The following is a 6508-nucleotide window of genomic DNA, read 5'->3' on the forward strand; positions in this document are numbered from 1 at the left end:
TTGAAACCGTGTGAGACAACCCAAATGCAAGTTTTTTTGGCAAGAATCAAAAGTACCTTTCTCATTTGACATAAGGCCTATATATAGGCTAAAGCTTATAAGAAAATAAAAGAGAAGATAAAATATATTCTAAAACGAATGAAAAACTACATCAAGTTGGCATGCAAGCCATTATTAAACCACAATAAAATATACAAAATATCCAACTATAATAATATGACTCTTTTATCCTTGGGCTTGGAATAAGTTGACAAATCTTTGTGGCACTTTCTCCTTAGATTCCCATGAATTGGCTTGAGTCCATGCCTCCTGGACTAATACATTAAGAGCTTCTTTCACCCTCTTTGCACGACATCTAGTAATTGGCCCACATGGAACTTGCATTAAATCTTTTCTTCATTATAAATCTTTTCTTGAAGTCGTGTCATTATCATCCATGATATCATTTGCATCATTCCCCTCTTGAAAGGATTTGTCGTCCAATGAGTGCCTGCATCAAAATGACTTAAATCAGTAGCATTGAAAGAAGCACTCACATTATACTTACCTAGTAGATCTAGCTTGTAGGCACTGTCATTGATACACTCAAGTACTTGGAAAGCTTGGAAGTAGTTTGGAATGCCTTTTTTCTAGAAATCTTTCCTTTCTCAAGTGTAACCAGACTCAATTTCCAGGTTTGAAGATCATTTTGTGTCGCCCCTTATTAGCATGTTTTTCGTATTGCTTTGTTCTTTGTTCAATATTCAGTCGTGCCTTCTCATGTATCTGCTTTCCAAACTCAGCCTTTTTCTTACCATCCAAGTTAAAATGCTCAGAACAAGCAATGGAATTAAATCAAATGACGTTAAAGGATTAAAACCATAAACAATTTCAAAAGGTGAAAATTTAGTAGCAAAATGAACAAACCTATTATAAGCAAACTCAACATGTGGTAAACAATTTTCCCATGTTTTGATATTTTTCTGTATGATTTCCCTTGACAAATTAGACAAAGTCCTATTTCTACTTCAGTTTGACCATCGGTTTGTGGGTGACAAGTAGTAGAAAACAATAATTTAGTTCCTAACTTACACCACAAGGTCTTCCAAAAGTAACGCAAGAACTTAGGATCTCTATCAGAAACAAATGTTTTAGGCATACCGTGTAATCTTATAATCTCCCTAAAGAACAACTATGCAATATTAGAAGCATCATAAGTTTTGTGACATGGAATAAAATGTGTCATTTTGGAAAATCGATCCACCACCACAAAAATTGAATCTCTACCACGTTTAGTCCTAGGAAAACCTAGCACAAAGTCCATAGACATACCAATCCAAGGTGCACTAGGAATTGGTAAAGGAGTATACAAACCGTGGGGTTGCACTCGAGATTTAGCTTGTTGACATGTGACACACCTACCACAAATTCTCTCAAAATCTCGCCTCATGTGTGGCCAATAGAAGTGTTCCTGCAAAACAGCTAAAGTCTTTGCAACTCCAAAATGTCCCATTAATCCCCCTACATGAGATTCCTGTACAAACAATTCTCGCAAAGAACTTGTAGGCACACATAACTTATTTTCTCGAAATTGAAACCCGTTATGTTTAAAGAATTTACCGCAAACAGTTTTATCACAAGCTTGATATTCATTACAAAAATGAACATCATCAAGGTATAAATCTTTAATATGTTCAAAACCAAGTAACTTTACATCAAGAGTAGATAGTAATGCATACCTTTGAGTAGGAGTGTCAACAACCACATTTTTCTTACCTTGCTTGTATCGAATGACATAAGGAAATGTCTCAATGAAATCCACCCAACGAGCTTGCCTTTTGTTTAATTTGTGTTGACCTTTCAAGTGCTTCAAGGACTCATGATCAATGTGAATCACGAACTCCTTAGGCCAAAGGTAGTGCTGCCAAGTTTTCAAGGCTCTAACCAATGCATACATCTCCTTGTCATAAGTTGGATAGTTTAAGGTGGCCCCACTCAACTTTTTTCTGAAATAAGAAATTGGTCTTCGCTCCTGTATAAGAACAACACCTATGCCAATACCTGAAGCATCACATTAAATTTCAAATGTTTAGAAAAATCAGGTAAAGTCAAAATAGGGGCGTGAGTAAGTTTTTCCTTGATCAATTGAAATGCATTTTCATGCGCTTCTCCCCATTTGAACCCAACATTCTTCTTGATTAATTCAATGAGTGGTGCAACTATGCTACTAGTCTTTCACAAATCGTCGGTAAAAACTAGCAAGTCCATAAAAACTACGAACATTTCTTATACTAGTGGGACTAGGCCACTCATGTATAACACACACCTTTTCTTCATCAACCTGTATACCCTGCGCACTCACAAAAAATCTTAAGAAACAAAGTTTATTGGTGCAAAAGGTACACTTTTCCAAGTTATCAAATAACTTTTCTTTTCTCAAAACATCTAAAACAAGTTTAAATGTTCAACATGATCCTTCAAGTTTTTGCTATATATCAGAATATCATCGAAATAGACCACAACAAATTTTCCAATAAAAGCTCGCAAAATATGGTTCATTAGTCTCATTAAAGTACTAGGTGCATTAGTCAAACCAAAAAGCATAACTAACCATTCATACAAACCATATTTTGTCTTAAAAGCAGTTTTCCACTCATCACCTTCTTTCATCCTAATCTGATGATATCCACTTCTTAAATCAATCTTAGAAAATACACAAGATCCATGTAACTCATCTAGCATATCATCTAAGCGAGAAATACGGTGTTTATACTTTATCGTAATATTGTTGATGGCTCAAAAATCCACACACATTCTTCAAGACCCATCCTTTTTAAGAACTAGAATTGCCGGAACAACGCATGGACTCATGCTCTCTCTCACATACCCCTTCTCTATTAGCTCCCCAACCTGCCTTTATAACTCTTTTGTCTCCTCGGGATTGCTTCTATAGGTTGGACGGGTTGGAATGGTGGCTCATCAATTTGATGCTCAATCCCTCGAATGGGTGATAAATCATGTGGAATATCCTTAAGAAAGACATCTTGAAACTCTTTGCAAAAGAGAAACAATTGAATAAGAAAAAGTATTGTCACATTTATTAGTGTTTAGAATGCGTCTTTGTAAGGAAGTACAATCATTGGTTAGTTTAAAAATAATGATCTCTTGATCTTACTTGCCTTTGCATAAAAATTCTTTTGTTTTCTTTCTTTGTTTCTCTTAATGGCTGCTTGTTCCATTTCTTTCTTTTTCTCATTTGGGTCAGCCTCTTTATGTTGATCACTCCTTTTCGTTTGACAATAATCATTTTGCAATCTCACTTGATCCTCGTAGACCTCCTTTGGTGTCATTGGCACAAGAGTGACAATTCTATCATTGCCAGTGTCAGCCTAGTAACAAATGACCTGCTTGCATTGGTACTACATCACACAAGACTTCATCTTCATATTTTCCAATGCGAAATGAGACCAAAACATGCTTGATCACCTTCACCTCACCACTATCATTAAACCATTGCAACTTGTAAGGCCAGGAATGCTTGATGGTTGGCAGTCATAGTTTTTCAACTAAAATAGTGCTAGCAGCATTAGTACAGCTTCCTCCATCAATGATCAAACTACATACCTTATTTTGTACTTGCCACCTAGTGTGAAAAATGTTTTCTCTTTGAATTCTTTCATCAACCTTGGTCTGCACACTTAAAGCCCTTCTTGTGACTAACAATTTTCCCATGACCGCATATTCTTCACATTCAATGTCCTCTATTGGTGGTACAGACTCAATTTCTAATTATTCATCAGTCTCATTCCATCCATTGTCCCTTATTACCATGATTCTTTTGTTAGGACATTGGTTGGCTATATTGACCCCTGCCTTGACATTTAAAACATTTAATGTCTCGATTTCTAGAAGTGGAAGGGTCAATTTTCCCTTGAGTTCCTTGGCTGATTGTCTCTTGTCTTGGCTCGGGTTTGGACTTTGCAATTAGTTTGTCCTCTTTTTTCTGAAAATTTGGCTTCCATGAAAAACCCACACTAGTTGACAAATGTGGGCCACCCCTCCTCTTGAGTTATTGTTCTACCTTGATGGCCACATGTAACATGTCCTCCAACTCCACATAATGTTGCATTTCCACTCTATATTGGATTTCTTGGTTTAAACCATTTAAGAATCTATCCATAGTAGCTTCTCGGTCCTCTTCTACATTAGCCCGAATCATAACAATCTCCATCTCTTGATAGTAATCTTCCACACTTTGATTACCTTGCCTAAGCTTTTGTAACTTCTGATACAACTCTCGATAGTAATGACTTGGCACAATTCGCTTCCTTATAACAACTTTCATTTCTTCCCATGTTTCTATAGGACGCTCTCAATTTCTCCTTCTGCTCAACTTTAATTGATTCCACCAAACAATAGTATAATTTGTAAATTCAATGGCGGCCAATTTCACCTTCTTTACTTTGGAATAGTTGTGGCAGTCGAACACTAATTCCATCTTCTTCTCCCATTCAAGATAGGCTTCAGGATTGTTTTTGCCTTGAAAAGAAGGAATGCACATCTTAATACCTGCCAAGCTGTTATCGTCTCTATTCCTAATGTCTCTAACTTGTCCACCATAACGCCTCCTCTCAACAAATAAATCCATATCGTTCTCTTCGTCAAATCCAACCTCATAATATCCTTCATCCTCCTCTCTCACTCTTCTCAGTGGAACTCTCTCCCTTTGCCTATTGGAAATATTTCGTGGCTGTCTTTGTTGGATGTCTCCCTCTACCCATTCCAATCTTTCATGAATTTGCTCTAACTCAGCCCTCATCATTCTTCTCATCTCCCCCACTAATGCTTGAAATTGTAGATTAGGAACAGCAGTTTGCCTTTCCTCTTCTTCAAAATTTGTTTGGGACATGATTGAGGACTTACAATGAAGGTAGGTAAGTAAGAATTCAAAATTAACAACTCAAATCAAATTCTAAATCACCACAAATAAGAAAAAAAATTGAAATGCTAAGCAAAACATTGAGATGATGATAATGAATTACAAATTTTGATATCTTGAATCAAAATAAAAGCACTACTAAACTGATTTGGACAATCATATCAAGAACAAGAAATGATATCAAGAACAACAAGAATATCAACTAAGAAATAAAAATAACAAGATCACATCAAGATGATTTGTATTTCAAGAAACAAAAATAACAAGAAATGAAAATAAAAAGTTCACATCAAGAACAACATTTATCATAAAGAATATCAAGAAGTAGATGATTTGAACAATAACATGAACACTGATTTGGACAATTTGGATAATAAATAGAATAACTGATATGAAAATAACGAGGACAATCACATGAGCAATAACAATGTGAATATTAACAAGAACACAATTATTAATAATTATGAGAGCAGCTAATTGAAGAATTAATTACAAAATGAATAACATTTTGGATTACTTAGTAAAAATTGAACATAGACGAAAAATTGGACATAAGAAAAGGGAAAATAACTAATCTCATTAATTATCTAAAAAAGAAACATCCAACAAGAACACAAAAGCCCAACAAGAAAATTATGTGTTCAAGAACCGTGAGTCTCTGATACCAAACTGATGTGCATGTATGCAAGAAAGGATCGTGGGGATTGATGTTCTTATTAGCAAATTGAATGTGCTATGCCAAAACTGAAAAGAATTGATGGAAATTCTAATGAAATGCAAGAAACCAAAGTTGGAACAAACCGAATTATATGTAGAACCTGCGGTAAAATGGATGGATGGAGGTAAACCTTGATCCAATGCTCAACGCAAACAAGAACGTTGGTACAAACAAGAACGTTGGTATAAGCGTTGGTATAAGACCACAACCCTATGCTTGACATGAGGAAAGATCCTTGGTAAAATGGAAGACGTCGCAAACGGGGTGGAAATCCGCTTGATAAGTTGGGAAAGAACTCATGAGATGGCCTAGAGTTCCGTTGGAATCCTAAGGAAACGGTGGGAGACAACCCAAATGCCAAGTTTTTTTAACAAGAATCAAAAGTCCCGTTCTCTTTTGACATAAGGCCTATATATAGGCTAAAACTTACAAGAAAATAAAAGAGAAGATAAAATATCTTCTAAAACAAATGAAAAATTACATCAAGCTGGCATGCAAGTCATTATTAAACCACAATAAAAAATACAAAATATGCAGCCATAATAATATGACTCCTTTATCCTTGGGCTTGGAATAAGTTGACAAATCTTTGTGGCTCTTTCGCCTTAGATCCTGTTGACCTCACTTTTGGTTGAGGTCTAGAAAACTTCTTTAGTAGCCAAGGTCTAGCCATAGGACTTTCCTATTGACTAGTCTTAAAAAATTAGAAAAGGTACCCCCACCATTAGAAATTCAAAACTCTTCTTTTTACTCAACTTGAAATTCCACATAATGATCTTAACCTCTAGCATTTAGTAGATAAGATCATTATAAGAGAATTCAAGAAGAATCCCTATAGGATTACTTGGCTTTAGGATTGACCCTGGGTGTTG

The 6508-nt window shown here is 35.6% G+C and overlaps 1 pseudogene; it reads right to left on the minus strand.

Annotated features, from left to right (window-relative positions):
- Positions 1-225: 225 nt before the first annotated feature.
- On the minus strand, positions 226-4888 carry LOC110038202 (annotated as a pseudogene).
- Between the last annotated feature and the right edge of the window lie 1620 nt (positions 4889-6508).

Source organism: Phalaenopsis equestris, unplaced genomic scaffold, assembly GCF_001263595.1.
Source record: "Phalaenopsis equestris unplaced genomic scaffold, ASM126359v1 Scaffold232153, whole genome shotgun sequence".
Lineage (NCBI taxonomy): Eukaryota > Viridiplantae > Streptophyta > Magnoliopsida > Asparagales > Orchidaceae > Phalaenopsis > Phalaenopsis equestris.